Source organism: Pteropus vampyrus, unplaced genomic scaffold (genome assembly GCF_000151845.1).
Source record: "Pteropus vampyrus isolate Shadow unplaced genomic scaffold, Pvam_2.0 Scaffold262, whole genome shotgun sequence".
NCBI lineage: Eukaryota > Metazoa > Chordata > Mammalia > Chiroptera > Pteropodidae > Pteropus > Pteropus vampyrus.
Window position 1 is genome coordinate 1,836,029 of NW_011889043.1, and position 16,569 is coordinate 1,852,597.

Consider the following 16,569-nt stretch of genomic DNA (forward strand, 5'->3'; position numbering starts at 1 on the left):
TAGCTAATTAATTTCTTTCTTGTTTTATTATTAGTTTCAGGTATACTGTACATTGGTTAGACATTTATATAGTTTATGAAATGATCCCCCTGATTACACTACCTTCCCTTTAGCTCTACACATAGCCATTGCATTACTGCTGACTGCATTCCCTATGCCTTGCTCCCCATCCCTGTGACCACCTGTCAACTACTAATTTATATTTCTTTAACCCTTTATTGCTTTCTCCCAGCACCCCACCCTCTTCTCCTCTGGCCATCACCAGATTTCTTTAATTAGTGCTTTGCAGTTTTCATCATAAAGATATTACACATATTTTGCTAGATTTACAATTAAGTATTTCTTTTTTAAAAAGTATTTCTTTTTGTGTACTATTGTAAATGGTTCTGCTTTCTTAAATTTGAATTTCCAACTGTTTATCACTAATACATAAGAATGTGACTGACTTTTGCATATTAGTTTTAGTAGCTTTTTGTGTAGATTCTTTATGACTTTTCATGCAGATAACTATATTATCTTTTAATAAAGACAGTTCTCTATTTCTTCCCCCACCCCTTCAATTTCTTCCTTTCTATCTTCATGTCTTTTATTTATTTTTCTTGCTTTACTATTTTGGCTGTGGCTTGCAATATAATTTTGAAAAGGAATGGTTAAAGCAGATGTCCTTGCCTAGTTCCCAGTATTAAGGAGAAAGCATTTAGGTTTTCATAATTAAGTATTATCTCAGCTGTAAGGTTGTAGGTGCCTTTTATTCTGAGTCTACTGAGAGATTTTTCTAAATCATAAATGGATGCTTAACTTTATCAAATAATATTCCTGCATATATTTATTAGATCATTGACATGATAAATTACATTAATTGATTTTCAAATATTGAAACATCTTTGCATTCCCAGGATAAACTTTGTCATGATGTATTATCCTTTTTATAACTTTCCAGATTCAATTTGCTAGTATATTGTTGATATTTTTGTCTATGTTCATGGAAAATATTGGTCTGAAGATTTCTTTTCTTGTAATGTCTTTGTCTAGTTTTAGTAGTAGGGTATTACTGGTCTCATAAAATGAGTTGGTAAGTGTATTCACCTTCGCTATATTCTGGAAGAGTGTAGGTAGAGTCAGTAGTAGTTCTTCCTTAAAAGTTTAGTAGAATTCACCAGAGAACACATTAAAATTTAACTGTACTGATCTCATGGAATTATGAAGATTAAATGAGATAATATTTAAAAATAGCCTAGGTGCTATTACAAATACCCAGGCAATAATAAATATCTGCTATTATTATTAATCTATTAATCCAACTTAATATAGGTAGTTAGTATATTGCTAAAAGAGCACATACCTGCCAGGTGAAAAAGCTTATATGCCACAGGCTGACATGAAAACCCATCTAGATTGGTCAGAAGTGGTAATGGTAAAAAGAAAAAAGAAAAAAGAAAAAAAAGAAAGAACAAGAAAATAAGATATAAAAGAAAACTACAATAGATTTATTTGCTACAATCATTATACATTTATTTAAGGTATGCAGTGAAGGAGCATTCATGTTTAAAAATTTCAGCATTACACTATTTGAAACACTTTGTTTCATAGTTGCTTTTAAATTCCTATATGCCTACCGCTTCTCGGCCTTTTGGCTAAGATCAAGTGTAGTAAATTCCTATATGCCCAAGGAAAGCATGTTGACTTTACCTGAGTCAAAATTAGGAATGCACTTAGGTGCAGGTGAATAATAAAGCAAAATTCCTATTTTGTCTACTTTACGTTTTAGTGACAAAAAAGCCATGAGTACTAAATAAAGAATAATAAGTAATAAATCATAGTTGCTACAATTTTATAAATCCATTAAACAACATACTAAATATTTAGCAGTTTTGATTATGCATTATTACGCACAGCATAATTTTTTCATATATCTCTATATAGTTTTGCTGACTGACATTATGATGGAATAGGTGTGGTGGGAGGCAGTGAGGCATACCAGGAACTGTAACACTGTGTAAATGTCTAATAGCATATTAATGAATCAAACTAATGAGAAGCAAAATCTAGATCTTCCAAATGCTAAGGCTTCACTGGCTATTAACAGAGAGGACTCAGACCTTGGCAGTCCTAGGTTGGCGATAATCTCAGAAGCATTTCAATGAAAGAGACTGCTAAAGTAAGGTCTTGTTTCCTCTTTGATTAATAATTAATATCTATTGAAAACCTCTCAGTCTACAAGTAAACAACTAAGCCAAATGATTCTCTGTAATGCTCTTATAGAGTTCTGCAGAATACACAGATTCCCTTGGTATATGAAAGGAACCTGGGTTTTTAAGCCCTACAGGTATAAAACCACTATTCATAGCTCTGTGACTTTGAGCAAGTAACGTATGCACTCTGGGCATCAGACTTTTCATTTCTAAAATGCATTACCCCCTACTGATTCATCCCACAAATATTTTTTGATTATGCTTGGCCCTGTTTTAACCTGCTGGGCCCACAAGGGTGAACCTTTAAGAACCTAGCCCAAGAAATGAGCATTCACCAAAGAGAGTAATTTGTGTTATCACTGGATAAGATGTACCAGCCGCATGTTGGAAAGGCACCTAAATTATACCTGGGAACATCAAGTGAGACTTCCCTAAGGAAACTACCTTTAGCTGAGTCCTGAAGGATGAATGGGAGTTAGCTAGGTGAGCTGTGGGGTGAAGGGTGAGGTGGAGAGACTTCTGGCAGGCAGCAAGGCCCAGAGGAGGCCGAGGGAGAGCATGGTGCCATCAGGGACCTGAGGGAATTCACTGCGACCTAGATAAAAATTGCTAATTGATCTTACAGCAATAGGGAGCCATTGGTGATTTTTAATATAAAAATGGATGTGGCCTTTTGTGTTTTACAAATGTATAATGGATTGAAAAAGGACACAATTGAAGTCCAAAGGGCCTTTTAGGAAGCTGTTGCATTATTCCAAGTGAGAAATGAAGGTGGTCTGGACTCAGGGTAAAAAAAATTAAATAGCAAGCGCCTAGAAGGATGACTATTGTATGCTGGGGACCCAGTAAGTGTTAGCTGCTTGCTTTCTTCTTCTCTTATAATCTGTCCCATTGTTTTAAAAGGGACTTTTCAAATGTTCTAGTAGCCATACAGGTAAAATCCCTTTCCAATGAATAAATTTTAAAAGAAATGTTCTTCATAGCAGATACTTTCATATGTCAACAGGGAAGAAATGCATTCTATTTCACCTCTATTTTTAGCTGTTTAGGAATGAGATTTCTAATAAATGTTGATGTAAATGAATTTCATTGCAACAAAATTGTTACTATGTCTTAATTATAAGTTTTATCATTATTATTAGCAGCCACTCTTGTCACTGAGATCACATCAACTGTTTTACTATCTTTGTAGAATTTAAACACTATTTTAAAATTATTTTGATAGTTTCATCTTTATTTGTTGAGTATTTCTCTCCTCCCTTTCTTGAATGTAAGCTCCATGAGAATAGGGACTTTATCTGTCTTGTTTTCGTTTTGTCTCCAGTAGCTGGGAAGAGTGCCTAGCACTTAAAAGAGGCACAATAACTATGTGTAGGCTAACTGATTCACAGAATGAATGAAGAATGGGCATCTGTTTATATGAAGTAACTGAAATTGGCCATTCTTAGCTGTTATTTCTACCTCAAGTCTCTCTGCACTCTAAGCCATTGCATACCTGATTTCAAATTCATCTCTTTAAATGCGCAGTTCTGATAAAGACAATCCCCTGCCATCAAACCAAACAGCTGTATCTGACCTTCAAGGATTCCCATCCATCCTTGCAGCTCATTCTCCCACTACTCCCACATTCCAGTCTTCACACAGCCTCTCTCTCAGATCAACAGAACCACTTGCCACCCGCTAACTGCATCTCCATCTCTACCTCAAACACCCTGCATCTCCCTGTCTACCATCTGCCCATCATGGCTCATTTTGAATGTGATTGCTTTTGAAGTTTTTCTTTATTCCTTATGTCAGTGGTTCTCAACTGGGGCGATTTTGCATGTTCTCTGCTCCTACCCTAGGGACATGTAGCAATGTTCGGACACATTTTTGGATGTTGACAACTGGAGGATAAAATACTACTGGCAACTAGGGGGTAAAGGCCAGAGATGCTGTTAACCATCCTGCAATGCACAGCACTGCCCCCTACAACAAAGAATTATCTGGCCCAAATGTCAATAGTGCTGAGGTTGAGAAACACTGCCTTAAGTAAATGTCTTAACCACCATGGAAAGTTGGATTGCTTATTACTGAACTCCCACTCTTTGTTTTACAGTATGTATATTTAAGCTGTCTGAGTCGTCCCTCACAGGTCTGTATACTTAAGATCCCAGGCTATAACCCAACCATCTCATTTTTCCTAATGAGCGTAGCCTATCCCTTGCACAAGGGAGATGATCAGTTTGTTGACTGAAATTGAATTAAAATTTCTCCTTTATTTAAAAGAATATTCTATTTTCTATTTAAGTCTATTTTCTCTTGTTTCCTGTTAAGAAATAGTAAGCACCATCTTTTGTGCATTTAACCTTTAAATACTTAAAGACTGTTATTAAATAACTTATCTATCTTCTTATCTCCAGATAAATTTGACTACCTTTTATGATCCCACAGAAAAGCATACCCTTTAAGGGCAAAAACTAGTACTAAATTAGATTAAAGGTAGTTCTGATGCTAGTTTTCATTACATATTAGGAAGCTACATTTATTTCATTTCGCACATCTGTAGCTTTTGAGCTAATAAACAAACAAGAGCCAATCTTAACCTCCAGTTGATTAAAGGTGGCTTTACATGAATCAGGACTAAATAATGCCATGATTTATCTAAAGCTCCTCTTTTTCTAATTATGCTAATATTTAACAGAGTTAATAAACATTTGCTAATTGTATAGTTAATTGACATCATAAATATTTGCTGAGCATTTTACAAATAAAATACTATGGCCAATTGGCTGACAGGGCTGTACATTTAGAGACTTTTGGCACATTTCAAAAATTCAACTAAGAGCCAAAATCCACATCTGACCACCAGCTCCCAATTTTAGCTCTTCTGAGATAAGAGAAATCTATCAGCCTAAGGAATATACACACATAGACAGACACTAGTTCTTAGAGTGAAATGTGGAATTTTGAATGAAATTCAGCTTGGGTAAAAAGAAGTTAAATCTAATACGATCAGAAAAGATCTTCATAAACCACTCTCACCATTACCAGAAGCCGAAATCTCTTGAGTATCAACCCAAATGGCCTTCAGGCTGAGGACAAAGGCTGTGGCCACCTGAGAAGCTGTTACACTGAGAAGCTAGGCATCTTGATTCCCAAGGCTGTCAAAGGAACAGTGAAAACCATCAAGAAAGAGAATTTCATGTTATCATACGTCAACCAGACCGAAAATCAGTGATTAGTTATCCTTCGAGGGAAGGAGCAAACTCCTCCAAGCAGAAAGGCACAATGCGATCAGAAGACCCTCAGAAGGCACTTACCACTGTCATGGTTTCCTGAGATGTCACAACTCATCAGTACCAGCAAGAGGAAATAAAGACAAGAAACACCCACACACAAACTCACACACACATACCAGCAAAAGAAAGTGCTAACATTGCCAGCAGGAAGTGAGGCAGAAGTAACTTCAGAAACATCACTGGGAACCTCAAGAACTCAGGTACACACTTTATTGCACTTTAATCTTAGGCAAAGATAGTTCATAATCTGATTTCTAAAAAAGTTTGTAGTACCTAATTTCAAAATCATCTACTAAGTAAAAATAATTTCTAAGCCAGCAATTGCATATAGCATGAACTGTGATGTTCCATCTTATTTAGGAGCTTTATTAAATGGAATATAATGCTACTGCAAATGTCTGACGTGACAATCAGCATAGCAACTGTGTAATATGGTAATAATTAGGGAGTACATAATACCAAAAAATTGGGAGAAACTGAATTAGTTCTCCATTGTAGAATATCCCTTTAATCTTGGCTCAGGCCTATCAGTCTACATTTTAGGCAGAGATCAAATACCTCCAAATCTTCCGTGGCCAGTAGATTTTGTTGGTGTCAGCCTTTAAGGAAAATCATGTGATTCTCCTGATGTTAGAAAAAACTGTAGATATAAAATGGCCTATATTCCTAAGTCTCACATTCAATTATATTAATCAATGGCTTTTCTCCTTGGGTTTGCTGGGAAGTGCATGTTAACCTTTATAGGTCTGGATTTTTTTTTTTTTTTTTGTATTCACTGTCTTTGAATATAATCAAAACTTCTTGTTCACACACATCTGTATCCAGGTATGATCATTACATTTTCAGGTTCATAGTAATGAATATTTGTATTTATTTATCTATGATGTATTTATCTATATGAGGCAAGCTCTGCCCAACAACGTCCTCTGCACATCACAAAGAGTGTGTGCCCTTATCAGTACTCCAACTTTACATTAAAAGGCACACAGAGCAGCATATATTATTCGATCCTGGGTCACTCTTTCACTGTCTTCTAATTTATTCTTTCTGAATTACCCTTACAGCATTTTCAGTTGATATGAAAATATTCATATCCTTGAACTGTGGGCCAAGATAGGTCACCAAGCTTTCACTCCCTCTTTTGTCAGAGTCTCTTCTGGAAGCAGTTCAGAGAGCTCCCACCCTCATGCACAGAAGACTCTGGCAGGGGAATCCCACAGGAAACACTGTTGAGCAGTGACCTCAGAGAATAACAAGATTTTAAAAACAGGTTAGAAAGAACCACCAGATTCCTACTGGGCATCTCCCTCACTTGTTGGAGCAGCCACCTTTGGACATATCTGTTTGTTTCTTCTCTCCTCTAAATTTCCCCTGTCCTTACCCGTCGCTAATCAAGATTAGAGCAGCATGGTAAAACCTCAGTGCCTTCACAGCCCAGATCTCCAGATTGCTTGGATTTGGGATGAGCCTCAGAAGTAGAAGTATGATAAAGGCTTGTGTATTCTCTACAGACATACCATTTCTGCATATTCTCTACAGACACACCATTTTGGTAGGCAGGTCCAGCTCGCACTCTGCCTCCCTTCACAACCACTACTAGAGAGAGAGTAATGTGGCAATAGTCACAGAAAGAGCATGGTCCCTTCGGATACAATGCTGTGATGGAGAGCCCTCCCTGTGTTACAACCTGTCCCTGCTCACCCCCAAATACTTACTAAACGTCGTGCTAAAATAAAGAGAATTTAGAGCGACCTAACATTACCTACTAATAACATATATTTTGCAATGCCTTATTAAATAATTTTCATAGATAAAATAACCTACCTGCACACATAAATTTAAAATATCTGTGTAATACCTTAACAGTAAGAATAGAATAATAATAATTTATGTTTTAAAATATGTAAATGTTCCAGTTAACAACTCTAGAATACAAAATGAAGACTTGAGAGGCTTGCTTCTGAATGAAGAATAACCATGAATGCAACAAACACCAATGTGGACAAATATAGGTGAGCTTATTAATAACTTAAATATCTCAAGTGTTTTTACCACTGCTGATGTAATTTTCGGAAATGATGAACAACACTTGGTAAGATTTTAAACAAAACAAAATATAATCTTCCCTTGATTTATAAGTAGTTTCATTACTGGAAAATACATTATATATAAAAGTTATGCAAAAAATACTTGTCTTTATATATAAAACAGAAAAAAAATCTAGGCTTAAATTGTTAGAAACAAAATTTTCACCTAAATCGATGTCTGATGGGACACTGGAGAGTTGTGCAGTGTGTGAGGCAATGCTTTGTTATGTGGAACTGTTCTGTATACATTATACATCTTTTATTAATGAAATGTGGGCTGTAGCGATAGTGCAACAGTTCTGAGCCTACACTTAAGAGGCACCGCTGGTTTCCACTCACCTTTCTTATACTTCTGCAATCGTAAAGCAAAAAAATATGAACTGCGTAGCCGATTATTCTAAGCAGGATTAAAAACCTGAACCTAACCAGTAAATTGGAGAAAACCCTGCAAACTCAACCTAGAACATGCAGTCCCCAGCCAATGCATAGATGCATGAGTGAAAATAAATTATCATTGCTTTAAGTTACTTTTGGAGTGGCTGGTTAGCCAGCATGATATAGCAATAAATGTCTGACAAATGCTTGCCCACCCGGCATAGGGAAGGCAAGTATGGTTAAAGGAGGAATAGAAAAGTCAATGAGAAATTCATGATGTTGGACAGGGAATGGCTAGATATTGGCAGTGGGGGGTGGGGGAGGGGGAAGGAATGGATGGGATCCAGGGAAAAGGTAAAAGTTAACCAGTGCTATATAAACATAATGCTCAGTCACTAGCCATATGAGTTGCTGGGATTTAGAAGAGCCCTCCAACAAACCACATCGGTATGTGTTTCATGAGTTCGCTCCTTTCTACAATCACCTGAAAGGACAGAATATGAAAAGTCTGCCATATCCTGACAAATTCATGAAAAGGCAGGCAGAGGTGTAATAAGAATTGATTAAGGCCCATGTTGTCACAAAATAAAACTCCTGTCATCAAAATTTAAATAATGGTTCATTTATCCTTGCAGATAATAAACACATATAGCAGTAAACCAGAAGACCCAGAGCAAGCCCATGAGTATTTCATTTTTACCAACATTTTCACCTTCAAAGAAATTGGTGTCTTTAACAAACCTGGCTTCTATCATTTAGATATTTTTAATATTAATTATCCGTAATTCTATCTGGTACTAATGTTCTGATATTTTTAAAGTTGTCAGTCAATGATAAATAAAAGAAATAATTAGTTGAAAAAAACTTGCGTACAACCACAGGAAATCATTCCATGTTCAAATGACATAGGAATGCATCTTAAATAATTCATACACATTTTTAAAGATTTTCAAATAAGCCACACTACTCTCAAGTTCTAGATCTGTACAAAAAACTGAGCGTCTAAGTATCCAAAGCAATGAAGAAAAAATGCAATTTGATACAAGAATCACACAGTTCACAAAATGAAAGACAAACCAGTGATTATAAATAACTATGTGATAACTTGACAACCTGGATAAAAATTGACAAATTTCTTTTTTAAAAATGCAGCTTATCGAAATTGACATAAGCAGCAGCAGAAACTCTGGAGCTTTTATCCGTTAAAAAGAAATGACTTTTGTAACCAATCAGAGACTTAAAAGCATTAAATAAAATTCTGTACACATTCATAAGAAATTTTAGCAAATCAAAAACAGAAACTTATCCAATTTGATAAAAGTAAAGGCAAATGACAGAATTGCTTAAGCTGAAGGACTTAGGCTAAGGTCACAAACAGCGTTCTGCTGCAGCCCAGAGGCATGTGGAATAAATTAAGGATGTTTTCTCTGCCCCTGGTACTTCACGGATTGGAAGTTTGTGCATCTAGAGATAGCATCCTAGGCAAAGTCCTGACATTCTCATGTCCATTAGGAGGGGTAAGGCTCTGCCAAGCAGTTTTCTCAGATGGTGGGCAGGAAAAAAAGTGGGCATACAAGCAGTATAGGAAGAGCTTTGTTAGGCATCACCAGAGGACTGAAGTCTGGAGAGTGGAAGGAGATTATGACAAGATAGGACATGCGAGGGGTTTCTGGGGCACTGGGTATAATCTCTTTCATAATCTGGATGTTGTTTAAAGAGATGTGTTCAGTTTGTGAAAATCAATTGAGGTACACCCTTTTAATAAGTGCACTTTTTTATCTCTGTATAGTTCAATTATAAAGGTTTAAAAATTATGTCAAATATTTTCAACCCTATGTATCCAGCACCGAGAGTTACAAAGATCTCAGTCACCTGAGGTTCAAGGCATTCAGAATATAGCAGGGAAATACATGTAAAGAGGCCATAAAGACAAAGCCTGAGAAGCACCCCTACAGTGGTGGCTGCAAGAAGAGATAGAGAAAGGGACCCGAGTTATGCCATGGAGGGTCATGAAATTTTAAACTGAGGCTTGAAGCACAGGTGGGAGCCCTTCCCATAGACAAATGAGTATATGTTGGGAGTGGGGGAGGGTAAATGGTGGTAGGGAGGACATTCCAGGCCCATGGGAAGATAAAAGATGACCAATCTCCAATCCCATTAAATACACAGTCATAGCAGAATGAAAAATGTCCCTAAAAGCAAAATATTCTGAGCAGTAATACAGGTTTTTGACAGCTATTGAACGCATAAGATTTACTGAGAACAGAGGTGGGAGTGGGAGGAAGGTCCTCTACTTGAATAACTTAAGTCAGCAAAGAGCCGTTCTTCTCAAGGGCCATCACACTTAATGTTTATAATTGGGTTCCTTTTTTCATTTCAAATAAAAATAGCTTTATTGAGTACCAGAGTAATTCATATTCTCATGACTTGAGTTACCTTACCTATATTATGAACTAGAAAAGTATCTATGGGAAAAACTGGCACTGTTTTTTAGTCACTAAAACATTAATACTTAGACATTTTTGAGAAATAGCATCATAGGGACCTCTTGAAATTAATTTTTACCACCTTTACTGGTAGCTTAATTACAATAGTAGTATGTGTGTATTGTTGAAAACTCAAATGATTCAGAAATACATAAAGTAGAAAGTGTAAGGTTATCTCCATCCTGCTCCCAAAAGATAACTGTGTGGTCTTGATCCTCCTAGATTTTTAAAAATACCTTAATTTTTTAAAAGAGAGACATGCCACATATTTTGATCATTAAATTGCTATATTTTAAACTAATAAGATATCTTAAAAACATTTCATGTTAATTATACATAAGTTCACCTCATTTGTTTCAATGGCTGTGTAGCATTTCTTTAGATGAACCATAATTGATCTGAACATCCTCTGACGGACATTAAGGATGTTTTTGACTTTGCACTACTGTGAATAATGATGCAATAAACATCCTGTGCAAAATTCTGATAATTTATCTTAATATTGTGATACCTCTGAATATGTCTGGAAGGGAAAGACAAAGAAGTCTCCCAGGAAAGGGCTCACACCAAGTGAAAGATGATTTGAGACCTACTATTTATGGTCCCAGGACAATGGGCTGGCGTCAGAGGGGAAAACTGATTATAAATTCAGGACATTATGTCACTTAAGTGTCCTCTCACCAGCCTCCATGCAGTCACACATCCTCTAAGCTCTCCAAGGACATGAAGAGCACACAGCGGCATCAGCAGATTTGACAATAGTGAAGCCAGGTACTCCAGGCAGTAGGAGGCAGGTTTGGCAGCAGTGCAGGGAAAGGGGATGAGGACTGCGGGGTGGGTCCCTGAGGACTCAAAGGAATTTGCAGCAGGCTGGGAATCCGTAACTGGAGTAGGAAAAGAATCAGAAAAATGATTGTGGACTCTATTGTGGATTTGTATTTCTACCTCCACACTGATAACGGCCACAGGAAACCCAGGCTGCAGATTTAATTGAATACTTTAAAAAGTAATCTTTATATTTAAGCGACTCTTATGTTCAATGCAGCTCATGTGTTTAATGTACATTAACTGGGGCATGCTATCACGTGTTGTAAGGAATAACAGTATGAGGGCAAATATGAGAATGGCCCCACGGAATTATTAGAATGTCACTTCCCAAAGACAAAAACACAAAAATGCAAAATGGAAGAAAGAAAAAATGACTTACTTAAAACTACTAAAAAGTAGTATTAAAATTAATATATTTAAACAAGCTAGTCAAAGCCTGAGATGATAAAATGCACAGCTATTCCCTGCTGCAGAAGCTCTCATGCTACATGACTCAGCTGGGTAATATAAAACAAAGATCAAGTATCTCAATGAATATTAAAGAGAACAATATAGTTTAGAAAGTCCATGCGTTCTGAGTCTGGGCCACACTGCCTACCTAGTTCAAGAGCTCCTGCAAGTCTGGTCCTTTAATGATGATACTCAATCCACTTGGCAGATTGATAAACAGCATATTTTGGGCCCACCCACAAAACTACTCACTTAGAATGTCTAAGATGGGGCTCAGAAATCTCCACTTGAACAGCTCGCCAGGAAAGTATGATACACTATTTGAGAAGCACTGGTCTTTCTGGCTATTCTAGGATTATAATTCATAATATTTTCAAATAGTGGCAAAAGACATGAGAAAGCATTTGGTCTAATTTGTCATAAATCTCACTGTGCTCTTAAACTGTCAGAGGGCCCAAGTGCTATGAGAAGACTAAAGCCCATCAATATAGTTTTTGTGTCTGGTCTTAATCATTTATGTTACATACTGTCCATGGCAAAAGATATAGTAGGCCTGGTGTGCATCAGGTGATCAACAGATTTCAAATGTTGTCATGTTAAATTGACTTGAATATCTGCTGTACATTAAGCTGAGATTATTATTTTTCAAATTTGGTCTTTTAAAATGTTTTAATGTACCCAATAGCATAATACAAAAACACCATTGAGCCCATAGCTCCATGTAAAATTTCAGTGAGTTAAAAACACTTCTTATATTTTACTTATAGGCAAAGTTCAAATTTAAAATATAACTCATCATGTATTTTTGCATTTCATGAAGGGAAGGAATATTAGAACCAGAAAGGACCAAACCATCTAAATCTACCCTTCTCCATTTACTTTATTTTGTTCAACTTTTCCCAACAGGGGAGCCATCACGATATGCAACTACTACCAATTGTTCCTAATTAAGAGAAGTATCCATGATAAAACTAAATGGTATCTCTATATCTCATTAAGAATTTCCAGAAAGAATTAAAATAGTAATTTCTTTCCCCCATTGTATACTCTCAGCTGTCTCAAATAAAGAAGCTCTAAATTCCAACTACTGCAACATTTTACACTGGTTGCTCAACAGGGCTGGAGTTGAAAAGGCAAAATGAAAATAATTTAGCAATGTTGTACCCAAACTGCACACAGCTGGGGAGCTGCCTCTCCTAGGTTTATCGAAATGATGAGTTTGTATGAAATTGGCCATGATATACATGTTCTAAATCATGCGTGAGACAGAAATTTCAGCAACATGGAACCAAGACACATACTGGTGAATCCTAGGTCTTCCCCTAATACAACCTCATAGAATAAAAAGGACTTTTTAACTTTCCCTAGTCATAGAAATCGACCATTATGTATGAGTAACATGAATAACAACAGAGTGAGCTGGCATTTTAACAAATCAACTGCTTTTATTCATGAACTATGCCAACAAGCTTTACCTCAGAGTAAGAGCTAATATCCCTAATTATAGGAAATGGATTTTCTGGCACTTACAGTCACGTGATATGCTTCACATTATGATGCCCTTTGTAGTAATCTTCTCAAGGGTAAAACTAGCATCCTGTTCTCTGAGGCAACTTCCACACTTAAGGAATATTATAGGGTTAATAATGAATAAAATTTTCCCCTAAAAGCTCTTAGGCTAGTCTGTTGCTCAGACCAGAGAAGCTACTTTTACTGTCATCAGGTCATAAAAAATAAATTTGATTTCTCTACTACATCATCAAAACATTTATATGCGATCAGAGCTTTTCTTTTCTCTTCTCCAGACAGCAGGTAATAACATTTGATTTTATATTAGACTGAGGAAAAGTCTATTGTCTGCATTCACTAAGACTGAAGGCCAAATTTCCTTAAAAGAACAGTGTTGAAGAAAGTCTCTAGAATTTTTTAAAAGATACAATTGTTTTCTTCTCCCTAAGGGCTTTGTTTCATAATATTCATAGAGAATTTGTATGCCCAAAGCTCTCTGAGACCACCTCTTTTGTCCTCAAAACAACTTTGTAATAAGAGCTAGTCTGAGCTATTTTTCACATTTCTCAAATATTCAGGATGAACCCAAGAGGGTAAGTTACTTGTCTAAGGTGACATAACATAAAACTTGGAAAGTGGGGACTAGGATCTTTGTCTCTGGGCTCCCTGATAACTGCTTTTCTTCCTTCCTTTCTTCTCTCCCCCTCCCTCCTTTCACTCCTTTTGCCACAGATAACTGCAGATTTAGGCTCACTGAGTAAGGCCAATAGAAAAACCTTTGCCATTAGGTTTCCAGAAAGTGGGGTGTTTTAAATATGATGATGATGATGATGATGATGATGATGATGATGATACAATGAAATGCAGATTGGGCTTTTTTTTCCTACCAGGAAATGATTCGTAGTACTGTTTGTAACACACGTTTTTACGCTATAAAGGAAGAATGCGGCACATTGTTTTGTAAGCCATTCTCGAGTGTCCTTTAGAGGCCAGGCCTCCTGACAAAACTGAAGAATGGTGAAGAAATGCTTTGGCTCTACAGAATCCCCTGAACCTCAACATCGAAGCTTTCACATGAAAACTTGCCGCGAGCACGAAGCCCTTTAGAATTTGCCACTGAAAATGAGTGAACGCCAAAGAGATTAACGCCAAATTCTCCTCTAGGATTAAGGATAAGAATTAAATGGAAACAACTTTCTCGGCGCTGTCAGTCAGCTAAGTATGCAGTAAGGGGGTTCAGCGAGACATAACACCATTCGGGCATCCTTGTTTTGGCGTCTTAAAAGATGCCCCATCCCTTCGGTCCCCCGGGGAGCGCCAAGCCGCTGGGGCGCCTTCCCAGCACTGCGGCGCACTGCGGAGCCGCTTGCCCGCCAGCAGCCCCAGTCCTGCGGGGCTTTCCTTGCTGCTGCTGCCGCCGCCGCTGCAGTGGGTCCGCCCTCACCGCCCCGCGGGGTCGCTGCAGTGCGCTGCGTGGCATCCATCACCCGAGAGCCTCTGACGCACACACGCGCCCTCCCAGATGGAGACTCCGCGGCTTACCCTCCACCCGTACCCCCGCCCGCCCCTCGTGGGTCTGCATTTGCATCATTTGCACACGTAGCGAGTGACGCGTGCGCCCCCCCGCTAGGGCCATCCAGGCGGCACCTCCAACCCCCGTGACTCAGCCCCTCCCACTCCGCCCCCAGCTCGCCCACACGAATGCTCTGGGTAGTGCATCTGTGGCTGGGTGCCCAACGCCCCATGCCAAGTTCATCACCATATTCCGCAGTCCTCGTGGGCCCAGCCGGGGCGCTTCCCGCGACACGCTGGAGAAAAGTCTTCCCAGTTCTAGAACCCAGGAGGAAGGGAAAGAGCCCTCCAAGAGAAAGGGTCAAATGGATTAAGTGATCGCCTCCACAGCCCTCACCACCACCTGAAATTATCTCGGTAGTTGTCTACAGGTGATGGTCTTTCTCCGCCGCTGAGCCTCCTGCCAATCCGTCTCTTCAGCCGCACCTGGCGCACAGTAGGCACTCCGTAGGGTTTTGCCGAATGCGGGCTCACAGTAGCGAAGCGCAAGCACTTAGAAACGGCCACCGCCCCGCGGATTTCCCTCTCTCCATCCCTCCCTTGCTCTCGCGTAGACACTAAACAGGAGCTTCGGGGACTTAGATGGAATAGTTTTTAAATTCCCCCGTGTTTCTTTTACGCTCCAGCAGCACCTACTGCGGCTGCCTCTGCACTTCCGCCACCTGCACATCTGTGGAGGGATCCCCGCGGAAAAGTTAAGACCAAGGCTGGGGTGGACGTACTGGTCCCACACCCCGCCGGGGGCTCCAAACTGCTCGTTTGAAATCAGCATCCCGCATTTCCGTCGAACCACTCAAGCAAAGGATCGTGGAGGTCCCCGCAGAAGGAGGGAGTGGCTCCCGCATCCTAGCGGCTGCCCGCCCACCCGCTTCCCCGGTGAATCCCGCATAGAATAAGCCCATATCCCCTGACCTACTCCGAGCAACTGGGAGTCACTTCATCTGCTATACCCCGAATCCCCCAGTCCCGCCTCACCAAAGGCGCACGGCCGGGCAGCATTTGGCACTGAAACTGCTTCCCCGGGGGCAGACGGGGTAAAGTTGAGGTTCTACACGGCTGCAAAAAGTTCCCCAGCTGCACCACCTGGCCTCCGTGTCCCGCAGGAAAATTAAGCAGAGGCGGGAAATCCCGCCACCGTTGCCAGGGTCCCTCACTCACCGCTCCAACCGCCGGGGAACCTTGCCTTGGGTGCTGTCAGCGCTGCAGCCGCTGCCGTGCGGGCGTCGCTCCAGCTCGCTTCCCGGTGCCGCCTCCGTCTGCCACTCTCTCCTGCAGAGAGCGGAGTGGTGACTCTTCCAAGCGTGTCAGCGGCGAGAGGAGGGGCGGGAAAGTGGCTCTGGGCTTGCAAGCCGCGGTCCTCCTCTCTCTCCTCCGCCTGCGCCTCCTCCCCGGGTGCTGCAGTGCCCGGCGGCCGCGTGGCGAGAGTACGAGCCGTGCGCTGGGCGGGAGTCACGGCGCGCGGTGGAGGCGGGAGCCGCGCATCACTTGGTGCTGGGCCCGCAGACGCGCTCCGGGAAGTCGGGGGTGTTGAGGCGCTGCTGCTGCGCGGTTTGAGGAGAGTAGGGCCACCCCTAAGTAGCAAGTACTTTGGGAGGAGTCAGGGTTGTGGGCTCCGGGTTGGTGGTAGAGTACAGGAAAGGGGCACCAATACTTAGTCACTGAGTGTGACTATGCTTTGCGTACCTGGGGGCGGCGCCCCAAATCCGGTCCCGTGAGGCAAGGAATTCTGAGTGATAAACCCGGCTGGTGCCAGGGAAAAGGTTTGCCTCCTGTTTTTGAGCCTGGGACT

At 40.0% G+C, this 16,569-nt stretch overlaps 1 protein-coding gene across 1 annotated transcript in view; it reads right to left on the reverse strand.

The window, feature by feature from the left end:
- Positions 1-16,022, reverse strand: part of SV2C (synaptic vesicle glycoprotein 2C) — a 180,184-nt gene extending 164,162 nt beyond the window's left edge. The window contains exon 1 of the mRNA XM_011375132.1: positions 15,939-16,022. The gene's annotated coding sequence lies outside the window, so the exon portion shown is untranslated. The remainder of the gene's footprint in view (positions 1-15,938) is intronic.
- Between the last annotated feature and the right edge of the window lie 547 nt (positions 16,023-16,569).